This window comes from Phyllobates terribilis, unplaced genomic scaffold (assembly GCF_046119375.1).
Source record: "Phyllobates terribilis strain yellow unplaced genomic scaffold, ASM4611937v1 Scaffold_4__5_contigs__length_816908805, whole genome shotgun sequence".
Classification (NCBI taxonomy): Eukaryota; Metazoa; Chordata; class Amphibia; order Anura; family Dendrobatidae; genus Phyllobates; species Phyllobates terribilis.
This window is the reverse complement of record NW_027362764.1, coordinates 750,152,464-750,166,765: the sequence shown is the minus strand read 5'-3', so window position 1 is coordinate 750,166,765 and position 14,302 is coordinate 750,152,464. Positions and strand designations below refer to the sequence as shown.

Sequence of the window (14,302 nt, the reverse complement as noted above, 5' to 3'; positions counted from 1 at the left end):
GATAATTTGAAATTTGTAACCTAAATTAGTTTTACTATGCAAAAAAAACCTTATAAAATATACTGTAGATAAAATATAACTTTTCCTAGAAGGAATGGCTGTCAGCCTTACAAATGACACTGGAGAGAGAGAGAGAGAGTGCACAGATTAAAGTGAATGAGCACTCAACAATAGAGAAGCAAATAAGAGAAAAATGTCTGTCACCGGTGGATGGCGTGTAGGTGAGCAGCGTGTGGGGTTGTATTTCCAGTGTGTGAGACAGATGCCGGTAACTCCGCTCTATAATTAAGACCTTGTCAACACAAGAATAAAGAAAACAGCACCAGGCGTTACTGTGTCTATGGAGACAAACATCTAGGGAGAAAGTCGCATCCAGACGCCAAAATAACCTGCGCAAATCTGTCATATCCACCGGCAGTAATGTGCTAGACTAGAGCTGTACTCATGTGTGTCTCATATTTACAGCTAAAGAAGACTCGTGCAAAGCTTTACTGTCTGGGCTGAGTGTCACCCGCCGGGCCGAGAGCGCTGAGGTGAGTGCACTCATTTCTATCTCTTACCATTGTGTTTTACTACTACCGTATGTACCTAAGGACCTGTAATTACGGCTTATCATTTATGGTACAGTGGCTTGCGAAAGTATTTACCCCACATCCACTCCTTCCTTGGCTTTTTACCTATTTTGTTACATTTGCAACGTGTGTGTAAATATTTTTGTAATCCAAATACACTAATAGTATAAGTTGGTGGAGTGAAATGAAAAAATATAGGCAAAAATTTAATTTATGGAATCAAATAACTAAAAATTGTCATGCTGATATGTATTCACCCCTTTTGCTATGAAGCCCCTAAAAATTTCTGGTGCAAGCAATTACCTTCATAAGACACATGCTTAGTGAAAGGAAGTCCACCTGTGTGCAATGTAAGTGTCACATGTCCTTCAGTATATACACACCTTTTCTGAAAGGCCACAGAGCAGGCAACACCATTAACCCCTTAGTGACCGAGCCAATTTTGACCTTAATGACCAGGGCAAATTTTTTAATTCTGCCCAGTGTCACTTTATGTAGTGATAACTCTGGAATATTTCAACAGATCCCATTGATTCTGAGAATTTTTTTTCGTGACATGTTGTACTTCATGATAGTGGTAAAATTTGTTCAATATGACTTCCGTTTATTTGTGAAAATATCGGAAATTTTAGCGAAAAATTGTAAAATTTTGCAATTTTCAACTTTTAATTCTTATGCCCTTAAACCAGAGCGTTATGTCACACAAAATAGTTAATAAATAACATTTATCACATGTCTACTTTACATCAGCATCATTCTTGAAACATCATTTTCTTTTGTTAGGAAGGTATAAGGGTTAAAATTGTATCAGCAATTTCCCTTTTTTCCAACAAAATTTACAAAACCATTTTTTAGGGACCACATCACATTTGAAGTGACTTGGAGGGGCCTATATGACAGAAAATACCCAAAAGTGAAATTATTCTAAAAACTAAACCCCTTAAAACCACATTCAGGGTATGTGCACACGATGCAGAAATGCTCAGGATTTTTTCCTGAGCGTTTCTGCATCTCTCTGGCAGGAAAAAACGCATGCGGATTGTACATGCGGTTTCCTGCCAGGGACATGCGGAAATGAAGCGGTCTTCACTTTCATTTCCGCATGCGGGTTGACAAGCGCTTCCCAAGCGATTTTAGCATCACTTGGAAAGTGCTTGTCAACTTTACACTATATAAATCCATGCAACCGGCATGGATTTATATAGTGTGTGAATGTCAAAAAATAAAAAATAAATCTATACTTTACCCTCTGATGGCCCCCGGTGTCCTGCTTCATCGGTCCCGGCTGCCGGCATTGAAGACTTTAGGACCTTCCGACGTCAGCGTCACGTGACCCGTCACATGACTCTGACGTCAGCGAAGGTCCTTCTTCATTCAACCGCGAAGTGCCCGGGAAGCCGGCAGGACGCAGCGCGGGCCGTCAGAAGGTGAGAATATATATATTTTTTATTTTATTCTTTTTTTTTTAATGGTACCTGGGTCTGGATGAGAGTCCTCTCATCCACACCCGGGTACCATCCGCACATTAGACCGCATGAAAAGCGCATCAACATATACAGTGATGCGGATTCCATGCGGTCTAATGCAAGTCAATGGCGGCAAAAGAGCAGCGTTTCCGCAAAATTAATTGACATGCTGCGGATTTTTGACCGCAGCGTTTACGCTGCGGAAAAATCCGCATCATGGGCACAGCACATGCGGATTTCCATTGGGGAACATTGCTGCCCTTCTACCATGCGTTTTTCATGCGTTTCCGCGGCGTTTACGCAACTGCAAAAACGCCGCGGAAACGCATGAAAAACGCATCGTGTGAACTCAGCCTTAAGGAGTTTATTAACCTTTCAGGTGCTTCACATAAATTAAAACAATGTGGAAGGAAATAATTAGGCTGAGTTCACACGATGCGTTTTTCATGCGTTTCCGCGGCGTTTTTGCAGTTGCGGAAACGCCGCGGAAACGCATGAAAAACGCATGGTAGAAGGGCAGCAATGTTCCCCAATGGAAATCCGCATGTGCAGGAGTAACTGACAGAGACAGGGGATTCGCTTCAATACCTTTACTGGTGCAGATGTCAGGTACGGTCCAGGTTACTCGGTAGGAAGGGTGCACTTCAGGACTTCTCCCCAGTGAGCGGGTACAAGGCCTCCTGGTCCGTGTCTCCCTCTCTCTAAGCTCCTGGCCAGCCTGCAATTGGGCCTAGCTTATGTGTCGTGCTGTTCCTTCACCTATCGCTTGGTAGTAGGACCTTCCGCTGGCAACCACTATCCCTGGGCGCCGGGGCCTTCGTGGTTCCTGGTCCTGTAATGGGTTTAGTTTCAGGTCGGCCAGGGACTTGTAGTCCTCCTGGTATGACGGTGATCCCTACTGGGTATAAAGGGACCCTGTAGGCGCGGACCCGGTGTCCGGTTTGTATACTCGGGGGTGAGCCTATGATGCCCCTCTGCCCCCTCAACTCCTCTCTCCTCTCCTCTTTTCCTTCGGCCACACTCAGAGCCCTCAATACAGCAGCAGACGTGCTGCGTCTTCGCTGCTCTCAACGTCAGCATGCTCTCCTCAGACTAACTGAACTTCTGACTGACTGACTGACTTGCCTGGCTCCACCCTCCATACATATACCCCTATCCGGGCTCCCTCTGGTGGTATGAGGTGGAAGGGTGGAGATGTTTGTATGTAATGAGGGCCTCTTGTGGAGAAGTCCGTCCATGCACCCTTTTGGGTCCTGTGGTACCTGTGAACAGCAGGGTGCCACATTCCCCCCTAGTACAATTCAGTACTCCTGGACTGAAGCATTTTTTTTTCAAAACAGGCAATAACAATAATTATAATAATAATAATAATAAAGTTACAGTAAGTCCCGTAACCAGGTGTCCATTTCACCGAAGAAAGCGTAACAAGGGTAACATGAGGGACCCGCCTGAAAACCCTCAACGTAGGCCCTGGACGTGGCTACAGGGCATAAGTGATCCAGGTGCTGGACCACGTCTTCGGCCGCGCCAAACAGGTTTTTGTTCTGTGGTCTTATAAGGGGGTCTTTTGATGAGTGCAACTATTCACAAATAAAGTTCTTGGCTGCTCACAGTCCTCAGCCTACAAGTCTTTATACCCTTACGGGTAACTAAATGCACATATTATTTCAGTTCATACAATAAACAATAGTAGGCAACACCCAACTGGGTAACTATTTATAATGTAGGCACTTTGTGCTATTCCCTAAACCTGGCAAGGGTTTGTCCTTGTGTGCTGCGTGTGGACCTTCGTAGCACTGGGGTGTTACTAGTGTCTGTGCATGCACTTTCTGTTAATCTCGCAGGTGTACTTGCTGGTAGATTATAAAACTGCCTTAATCTCTCTATGGGACTGGCAAGTGCACTGTCCACTGGGCCTGCAGGCTCTGCTTCAACGGGTGATCCTCCTCTGACTGGGGACTCTTCCTGTTCCTGAGCAGGTTCCTCTAGGGCGCTCACAGGTTCTTCTTGTGGTTGATAGAAGTCTATTACTGGTATAATAACTGCTCCATCAAGGTGAGGCCAGTCCGCAGGGAAATCTCCTAGAACTGTGTGAAGCACTTCTTCCTTGGGTTCTTCCGGTGCTATAGGAGGTACTTCTTCCTCCGTTGTCTTCAGTAGACCTGGGCACACTTTCAAATGGTCTCTTGAGACTGTTGAGGTCGTTTTACCTCCATCTTTACTGATCAGGCTGGTTTTACTGTTGTCAAATCTGGAGTTTAGCACAGTGTAGGGCTCTCTTTCCCACTGGTCATCGAGCTTGTGACCTCTTCTTTTCCGCTTTAGCACCATCTCTCCAGGTGCCAAGGGTTCTGCTGGTGCATTTTTATTGTACTGTTCTTCTTGTTTTTCCCTTACTCTGTTTAGACTGTCTTCAACACAGGCCTGTACTCTCCTGTACTGCTCTTGCCAATTTGTATCCCAGTCTTCAGTGGACATATCTGCTGGGGGTTCTACCACTCCGAGTTCCAGGTCCATGGGCAACTTTCCGGGTCTTGCTCTCATGAGGTACGCTCGGGTACAATTAGTAGAACTCACAGGTATGTGATTGTACAGATCTACCAGGTCAGGTAGTTTGTCTGGCCACTGGTTCCTTTCTTCCAAGGGTAAGCTTTTCAGCAGGTCTATGACGATGTTGTTCACTTTCTCACACAAACCATTGGTCTGAGGGTGATACGGCGTACTCCGGATCTTCTTGCACCCATACAGATGACAGAATTCCTTAAACAGCTCGGCTTCAAAGGCAGGGCCTTGATCCGTCAGCACTTTGTCCGGGTATCCATGGGGCCTGCGGAAGTATGCTTGGAATGTTCTTGCTGCAGTTTCTGCTGTCAGATCCTTGACAGGGGCTACCACCAGGAACCGGGAATAATGATCCACCATGGTCAGTGCATAGGAATAGCCTGACCTGCTGGGTCACAGCTTGACGTGATGCAGAGCGACAATCTCTAGGGGCTGGGTTGTTTTGATGAACTGCAAGGGTGCTTTCTGGCTGCCGTAGTCTTTCCTTCTGAGGCTACAGGGCCCACAATTCCGGCACCACCTCTCTATGGAGCTCCGCATTCCAACCCAATAGAACCCATCCTTCAGCAGGGTTTCCAGCTTCTTCCAGCCAAAGTGACCTGCTTGGTCGTGGTAGGCCTCCAACATCATCTGGATATCCGTCCTGGGTACAACAATCTGCCACACCATTTCATGAGTCTTTGGGTTGACATACCTCCTGCACGGCTTCTCTCTGTAGATGAACAGCCGGCTTTTCTCATTCCACAGGTGTTTAGCTTGTGGAGGAGCATCCTTCTCCAGGTGAGGACCTTCTTGGGTTATCAGTCTTTTGATGAGGCTGACAACTGGGTCACTGTCCTGGGTCTCCTTCCAGCTGTGATGAGGTAGAGGGTTCAGCGTCCTTCCATGACGTCCTCTGGTGGCGTATTGCTCGTGGACCACTCCGCTTCAGTGGAAAGCAGGTAATTCAACTTCCTCTAAATCATCCACTTCATCCTCGGTGTCTGACTGGTGGGGCATCCTTGACAGGGCATCGGCATTGGTGTTCTTGTGACCTGCCCGATACTTGATGGTGAACTGATAATTCGACAGTCTGGCCACCCAGCGCTGTTCCATGGCTCCCAACCTGGCTGTCTCCAGGTGTGTCAAGGGATTATTGTCAGTAAAGGCTGTGAATTTCGTTGAGGCTAGGTAATGCTTGAACCTTTCAGTGATAGCCCAGACCTAGGCCAGGAACTCCAGCTTGAAGGAACTGTAATTCTCCGGGTTCCTCTCAGTAGGCCGAAGCTTCCTACTGGCATACGCAATTACCTTTTCTCTGCCATTTTGCTTCTGGGACAACACAGCTCCTGTGACGCCCAGCTGCGCTTGGTATCACAGATCCTAGAAGTGTGCATTGAAGGATTCCTCCACAAGAGGCCCCCACAACCATTCACACATCTCCACCTTCCACCTCAGACCACCAAAGGGAGCCCTTTAGGGAGATAAAAAGGGAAGGTGGAGCCAGGCAGCAGTCAGTCAGTCTGGAGTCTAGTTCGGTCTGGTTTAGCAGTGAGTCCAGTACAGTCTGAGAGGAGTTACCTCAGAGGACAAAAGCCTGTTCCAGCTCCTGCAATTGCCATCCTGCAGTGGAGCTTATCCAGATTAAGACTCAGAGAGGTGAGCTTTAGGTGTTCCGGCGCCATAAGATCGGTGAAGCGCAGCAAACTGCCGTTAGTGTGAGTAGCCTAGCGAGGGCCTGAGTAGGCTGAAGGCGAAAGGAGAGTTAGTACACAGGGGGCAGAGGAGCTTAACTAGCTCACCCCGAAGCAGTTACCAGACACCGGGTCCGAAGCTTACCGGGATCTCTATGACCCAGTAAGATATAACCGGAATCCCTGGAGAACTACAAGCCCCAGGATCGCTAAAGTGCTGATACGTAACAGAGCCAGGAGACACATAGGCCCCGCAAGCTGAGGAGCGTGTACTCCAAGAAAAGGCCCTACCACAAGGTCAGCCAGCGCAGGACAGAGACAAAGTTAGGCCTAGCTCCAGGCAGCTCAGAAACTTACAACACAGAAGCAAGTAACAGGAGGCCCTACACCCGCTCATTGGGGAGGATCCTGATATGCACCCTTCACCCTACAGTGCTCCGGGACGTGCCTGAATTTCCATCAGTAAAAGGTACTGAAGTGACTATCGTGTTTGTCCCTGTTCTTGCTCTGACCCAGCTGGATCTCTACGTCCTGCTTTCCCCGTCCGTACGCTGCCCTGAGGCCTAGCTCCACCTGTGGGTGCTATACCACCCAGCTGCCTTATCACCGGCCTCAGTGGACTGCCGCAGCGCTGGTGATTCTCACCAGAAACCACAGGTGGCGTCATGAACTTTTATAAACTTCACAAATCACCAACCCTTTTAAAGGAGCGACCCCAGGGTACGGGCCCGGAAGTCAGCTACCGCGATATCCCTAAGGCAAAGGCCCGGGTACCGAGTCATCCCCATTCCCCCTGGGCTAGTCACTCCCAGTCCCTCGTTGCTGGCGTTGGTGTACAGCAGAAAAGGCTGGCTGTAGTCAGGGTAAGCCAGGATTTCTTCACCGGTTAGGACTTCCTTCATTGATGCAAAGGCCTCAGTCTGCTCTTTGCCCCACTGGAATGGGCGACTCTTTCCTCTTTTGGACTGTCCTACCAGGAGGTCTTGTAGAGGTGCTACCTTTTTGGTATAGTCCTTTATGAACCTCCTGTAGTACCCGACCAGTCCCAGGAATTGCCGTACCTCTTTGATGCTTCTCGGTTCAGGCCACTTCTGGATGGCAGTGACCTTCTCCGGGTCTGGCGCTACTCCCTCTGAGCTGACTACGTGTCCCAGGTACTGAACCTTCTGCTTGAGCAAGTGGCATTTAGAAGGTTTTAGTTTCATCCCATACATGGACAATGCTTCAAATACCTCCGCCAGGTGCTTCAGATGGTCTTCATACGTCCTCGAGTTCACGATAACGTCATCCAGGTACAGCAGCACTGTCTCAAAGTTCCGGTGTCCCAAGCAACACTCCATCAGCCTCTGGAACGTTCCGGGTGCGTTGCAGAGTCCAAACGGCATGCTGTTGAATTCTCACAGTCCCATCGGGGTGGTGAAGGCTGTCTTCTCCCGGTCTTCCTCAGCAACAGAGACTGGCCAGTACCCGCTAGTGAGATCCAATGTAGAGAAGTAATTGGCAGATTTTAATGCAGCCAGGGATTCCTCTATACGGGGCAAAGGGTATGCATCTTTATGTGTTATTCGATTAATTTGTCTATAATCTACACACATCCTCATGCTACCATCCTTCTTTCTGACCAGGACCAGGGGAGCTGCCCAGGGGCTACAGCTATCCCTTACTACCCCTGCCTTTTTCATGTCATACATTTCCTTGGCTTTTTGGTAATGTGCTGGTGGTACGGGTCTGTAACGCTCCTTAATGGTGGATGGTTACCAGTGGGTATGTGGTGTTGTACCCCTTTAACCCTTCCAAAATCAAGTGGGTGTTTACTAAACACTTGTTCATACTCCTGAACCACTCTGTAGACACCGTGTTTTTGATGGACAGGAGTGGCGTCAGTTCCAACATGGAGCTGTTGACACCAATCCTCCAGCTGAGCTTCTGAGTCATTGTCCTCCACTGTGTCTGGTGGGGTCAAGGATTCCACTGTGTGTATGGCATCATTATTCACAGTATACAATGTGGCAACAGTGGCGTTTAACTTCCTCCTCCCCACAATTTAGGAGACGTATGGGTACCCTTCCATTGCGTACACCAACTACCCTTCTAGCAGTTAAGAGTGTAGGTCTGTGCTCTGAGCTAATGGGCTCCACTACCGCCTGGTAGTTCTGTCCCTTGAGACCTATTGCTGCCCTACACCAAATCAGCATCTCACTCATTGGGGGAATCACAATGGGTATCGGGTCTGTCACTCGTACATTACCAATCTCATCACCTGTTAGCTTTACCTGTTGCTGGTACAGGAGGGCTCGAATCTCTCTCTGGAGCACCTTCCTCTGCCCTGGTTTGGCAGTGTCAGCAATCTGTTGGAGTAAAAACAACACTTCTCCCAAACAGTTACCAACAATATTTGTACCAAGTATCATATATGGATTGGTATCACCAGGCTTAGATTCTATAACAATTAGTCCTTGGTCCTTTAGTTCCACTCTCCCCACCTTCACTGTCACGTCCTTAACACCTACTAGGCTAAGAGGAAGGCCGTTAGAGGCATACACAGAGAGGTTCGGGTCTGGCGGGTGGAGTTCATCTATGGACCAGTACCTTTTGTAGAAGACATCAGGTATGATGGTTACCTGTGAGCCGGTGTCGAGTAATGCTGGTGTTGCTATTCCGTCCAGCACGATGGACAGGAAAGGCCTTCCTCCTCCAAACCGGTGGTACCAGCTTGATGGGCCTGGTTGGTCTACTCCTGGGTGTCGGCCCTCGGCCCCAAGGTTTGCCCGTTTAAAGGACAGTTCCGCGCGGTGTGGCCTGCCTTGTGGCAACGGTAGCAGATGAAGTCTCCTGGAGGGCGACGTTGGTCATTGGTCCTCCCATGGTGTGGCGTTGTCCTCCTACGGAGTGGCGTTGTCCTCCTCCTTCTCCTCATCCAGGGGACATCCTCAGGACTGTCGGCGAGTAGGATCCTTCCTTCCGGCTCGGGCTCCGTCTGTAGCTGCAGGGTGCTCAGGACAGTGGCCAGGGTTTTACTTAGCTGACGCACTTCAGAGCGCAGGCTGTCCAGCTCGCTAGGGGGCACTGTTTGCATCTTTGTTTCAGCCGTTAATGAAGGAGCAGTGGGTGCCACGGGCACTCGGGTGGCCCCACCCTGGTAACGCTGGATAGCAGTCCCTGATGTTTCCAGCGACTGAAGGCCCTTAATAGCCATGTCCTTCAGGTTGTCAAAGGTGGCAAATGGATGATCTAAGGCCCACCACCGTACGGTTCTGCTCTCCTCCTGAGACCTCAACCCCCGGATGAATTGTTCTGTCAGCATTTTATTCTCATCTTGTATGCTGGCTGGACTAACCTGTTTCAGGGCCCGCAGGGCCTCTTGTAGACGCCAGGCATAGTCCCGGATACTGTCCTCAGGTTTCTGGGTATAGTGGTAGAACCTCACCTGAAGATCCGTCTCAGTGCGGTTTTCAAAGACAGTTTGCAGTCTCTTAAAGATAATGGGTACTGATTCCTGGTCTGCGGCTGGCCAGGTTTCAACTTCCCGCTCTGCGGACCAGTCAATTGTCCCAGCACAACAGCGGCTCTCTGCTTACCAGTCATTGAATACATGTCCAATACACCACATATCTTTCTCTTGAATCCAGACAGGGTGTCTGGTTTGCCATCATACTGGGGAAGCCATTTTGCTCCAGGGATATACGGCAGGGCCATGGGTATTAACGGAGTCACGACCCCTGCTGGTGGGGCGGCCGCTCCGATCTGAGCAGCGCTGGTCGCAAGTTGAGCATCAGGAGCGTTATCCGGTGCTCCAGCATCTCACTGGTCGTCGGCCATGGTTGCGCCCCCCCTAGTGAACCGTAGCCTACCTCCTGTTTCTTTAATCGGTAGGCCGCAGCTCCGCAGACGACGGTCTCCTTCCAGGACCTGATGCTTCCTGGTTCTGCTTCAGAGCCCGAGGCGGGGCTTGAGCTTTGCGCGCTACTAACGGTCACGCCTCTCTGGTTCCCGCGGTTACGCCCCTCTTCTTCCCGCGCGGCGGCACGGTAATGGCAGTGATGTTCACCACAGTACAAACACAGTTCAATTACGGCACACAGTACCCGGTGGCAACGGGCACGAAAACCTGTTTGTGACGCCAGAGATGACGCGCCCCCAGGGCAGTGGGGTACTCGGTGCCCGGGCCTATGGATGCTGGGGGGGGGAATATGTCACAGTGGCTGGCCCGGTCCGTGACCCAGGGCAGTCAACAAAAAGGGGATAGTTTATATGGGATTTGTAGTTTGATCGTAATGCCACCTGTGGTTTCTGGTAATTTGTACCAGCGCTGCTGCAGACCTCTGAGGCAATTGATAAGCAGCTAGGATGGAACAGCTCCCCACAGGTGGAGCGGGCCTCAGGGCAGTGTAGAGTTTGACGGTGGGTGGTGATGCTGGGGCTTGTAGTGCAGTCGGGATGGCGCAGCAGGAGTAACTGCCAGAGACAGGGGATTCACTTCAATACCTTTACTGGTGCAGATGTCAGGTACGGTCCAGGGTACTCGGTAGGAAGGGTGCACTTCAGGACTTCTCCCCAGTTAGCGGGTATAAGGCCTCCTGGTCCATGTCTCCCTCTCTCTAAGCTCCTGGCCAGCCTGCAACTGGGCCTAGCTTATGTGTTGTGCTGTTCGTTCACCTGTCGCTTGGTAGTAGGACCTTCCGCTGGCAACCACTATCCCGGGGCCTTCGTGGTTCCTGGTCCTGTAATGGGTTTAGCTTCAGGTCGGCCAGGGACTTGTAGTCCTCCTGGTATGCCGGTGATCCCTACTGGGTACAAAGGGACCCTGTAGGCGCGGACTCGGTATCCGGTTTGTATACTTGGGGGTGAGCCTATGATGCTCCTCTGTCCCCTCAACTCCTCTCTCCTCTCCTCTTTTCCTTCGGCCACACTCGGGGCCCTCAATACAGCAGCAGACGTGCTGCGTCTTCGCTGCTCTCAACGTCAGCACGCTCTCCTCAGACTAACTGAACTTCTGACTGACTGACTTGCCTGGCTCCACCCTCCATATATATATCCCTATCCGGGCTCCCTCTGGTGGTATGAGGTGGTAGGGTGGAGGTGTTTGTATGTAATGAGGGCCTCTTGTGGAGAAGTCTGTCCATGCACCCGTTGGGGTCCTGTGGTACCTGTGAACAGCAGGGTGCTACACATGCTGTGAGATCTTTCTATCATAGCTGCAAGGCTATCATAGCTGCGATGCTCTATGTGCTGTGACACCTTTCTATCCTAGCTGTGATGACCTCCTTTTCATGACACATTTCTATCGTAGCTGCGATGCCCTGCGTTTCCTGACACCTTTCTATTATAGCTGTGATTCTCTGTGTGCTGTGATACCTAACTATCATATCTGTGAGGATCTGTGTGCTGTGACAACTTTCTATTATAGCTGTGATGCTCTGCCTCTTGTGACAACTAGCTATCATAGCTGCAATGCTCTGCATGCTGTGACACCTTTCTATTATAGCTGTGATGCTCTGCCTCTTGTGACAACTATCTATCATAGCTGCAATGCTCTGCATGCTGTGACACCTTTCTAGTATATCTGTGATGCTCAGCCTGTAGTGACACCTATCTATCATAGCTGTGATGCTCTGCGTGCTGTGACACCTTCCTATCATAGACAGCATGATCTTTTCTAGCAGTTTGTGCTGCACTAGCTCTTATATGGGATTGGAGCAGCCTTGGCTTCCCCGCACACATCAGTCAGGCCTTGGCATCCATGTCTCACAAGACCAACCGTTTTGCAGATGCTCTGATCCAGTCATTTACACATCACAATTTTTTTTTTTGTCACAATTTTTCTGATATTTCCCCATTTTTCTAGCTTCCAACACACCAAATTCATCTGTGAAACATAGACACATAGGAATGGAATAACGAATACAAAATGTTCTCCAGACATAACAGCGCAGCGTCCTTCTTCTAGGAAACAGCTTATGCTGCTCACCCTGAGGGCCATACAGCGTCTGTAGAGGCGCTCACATCACAGCCGGAGTATTCCCAGTGCTGCCTCCACTTCACTTTCATTTTTATTTATTTAACGGCCTTCAGCTCAATCTCGAGCCATGGCGGCTTGATGGATGAACGATCTGTAGTAAGATCGATCTTGTGCAAATCTAGATAGGCCCACCAGGGTTCTTCTCCGCCGTTATATTCACTGTATCAAGCCATCGGGTTCCTGGTCTTCCTCTTCACCTTGTTCCTTCTATTCTTCCAACTATGATGTTCTTTTCCAGTGTTTGCTCTCTTCATATGATGTGTTTCAGTTTCATAAATCATGTAAATAAGAGATGTGGACCAGTTCTGGAGCTGCTGTACAGAATTAGACCATTGTTTTAACTCCTTAGTGACTCAGTCTTTTTGGGACTTCAGGACACAGCCTTATTTTTTCAGATTTAACATGTGTCACTTTACATGACAATAACTTTGAAATGCTTTAACAGGCAGAGACTGTTTTTTTTTTTTTTCTTCTGGCACTTTGTGCTTTACGTTAATAATAAATTTACTTTGAGAATTGAACATTTTTTGTAATTTTTTTTTGAATAAACTCAAAACATATCAATGTTAATGTTTCTACATGATATGACCTAGGCCTCAGGCCTCATTCACACGGCCGATTTTCATGTGATTCTCACGGATAGCACTCGTACCTCTGATAGTTTATAGAGACATTCACATGTCCATGATTTTTCGTGGAGCAGTTAGTGGAAAATCACGGACACATAAGAGTCGGATCAAAATCAGGAATGGAAATCAATGGGTCCGTTAAAAAATTGGACCACACTAGGATGATTTTCACCGACTATCAGTATGGAGAAGAAGGAGAGTTGTTTTTAATCCTCCATGTACGCGATAAACTGATGACACTTGGACCAAAGTCTGGTAAAACGTTGATCAGAGTCTGATCAGAATAATCATTCCGTTTTTCTCGCATGTGTAAAGGTCGGACGTGTGAATGAGGTCTTAATCAGTTAGACTATGTGCAGACAGCATTTTTTAAGGTTTTTAAATAAGAAACCACCTAAGGAAGGGAGTTTTCAAGAAGTTTTTCTTTTTCTGAAGAATCGTTTTGTTTGGACAATGCTTAGTTTGGAACTGGTTTCCATCAGGATCCGCTCCTATAAGTGACATACACTTTCTTTTTTTCCACCAGGTGTTTTTTAAAACCTAAAGTGAAAAAAAAAAACACTCAAGTAGCTGTGCTGTGACGCCATTAGAAAGAAGCACCTTTGTCCATTGATTTTTCTATACATTTGCAAGTTCAGCCCCCAATATGTTGTATCCAGTTTGTGCCACCGTGAAGGGCTATCCCTGATAATTATTATGATCTGTTTTCTTGATTTATAAATGCCATACATGTGATCATAATGTTTTAGCTTGACATTCAAGCACCGCTCATATCTGTGGCCTGATTTGGGAATTTACAAAGCATTTGCCTCCGATTGCTGATATGTGACTCCATTTTTGAAACTTGAAAAAAATATTTTGTATCGAGACCTATTTAAAAGGAACCTCCGATGGAACATTTCCATTAAAGAAGACCTGGCACCAGGTGAAAATTGGGACAGTTTCGACTGTTAATGTTTTTCCGATGATCGCCTGAGTATTGAGTTTAGTTTTTTTTAAATCCACCATATGGTTTCTGAGATATAGGGTTTTAAGTGTGCTATCCTTGAAAAACAAGTATGTGAAAAATGGATGTCTAAGTAAATGAGGCATAAATGATAGGTGATAAGTAGTAATGAGCGAATGTGTTCGCTACTCAAGTTTGCATCGGGTGCTCGGGTATGCACTGAGTCTCGCAGGTGCTCTTGCGATATGTTCGAGTCCCCGTCCCATGTGTTTCATGGTTGTTAGAAAGCCCCCAAAAAATGCAATCTCCACATGTTTTCTGCCTGTCTAACAGGCGCAGATCGAGATAGTCGGTGCATACCCGAGCACCCGATGCAAGCTCGAGTAGCGAGCACCTTCGCTCATCTCTAGTGATAAGTAGAGATGGGCAAGTGTG

General features: G+C 48.1%; 1 protein-coding gene across 2 annotated transcripts in view; it reads left to right on the top strand.

Moving 5' to 3' along the window:
* Positions 1-346: 346 nt before the first annotated feature.
* LOC141264516 (uncharacterized) overlaps positions 347-14,302 on the top strand; it is a 232,666-nt gene continuing 218,710 nt past the window's right edge. For both annotated transcript variants that reach the window (XM_073676796.1, XM_073676798.1), the window contains exon 1: positions 347-533. The gene's annotated coding sequence lies outside the window, so the exon portion shown is untranslated. The remainder of the gene's footprint in view (positions 534-14,302) is intronic.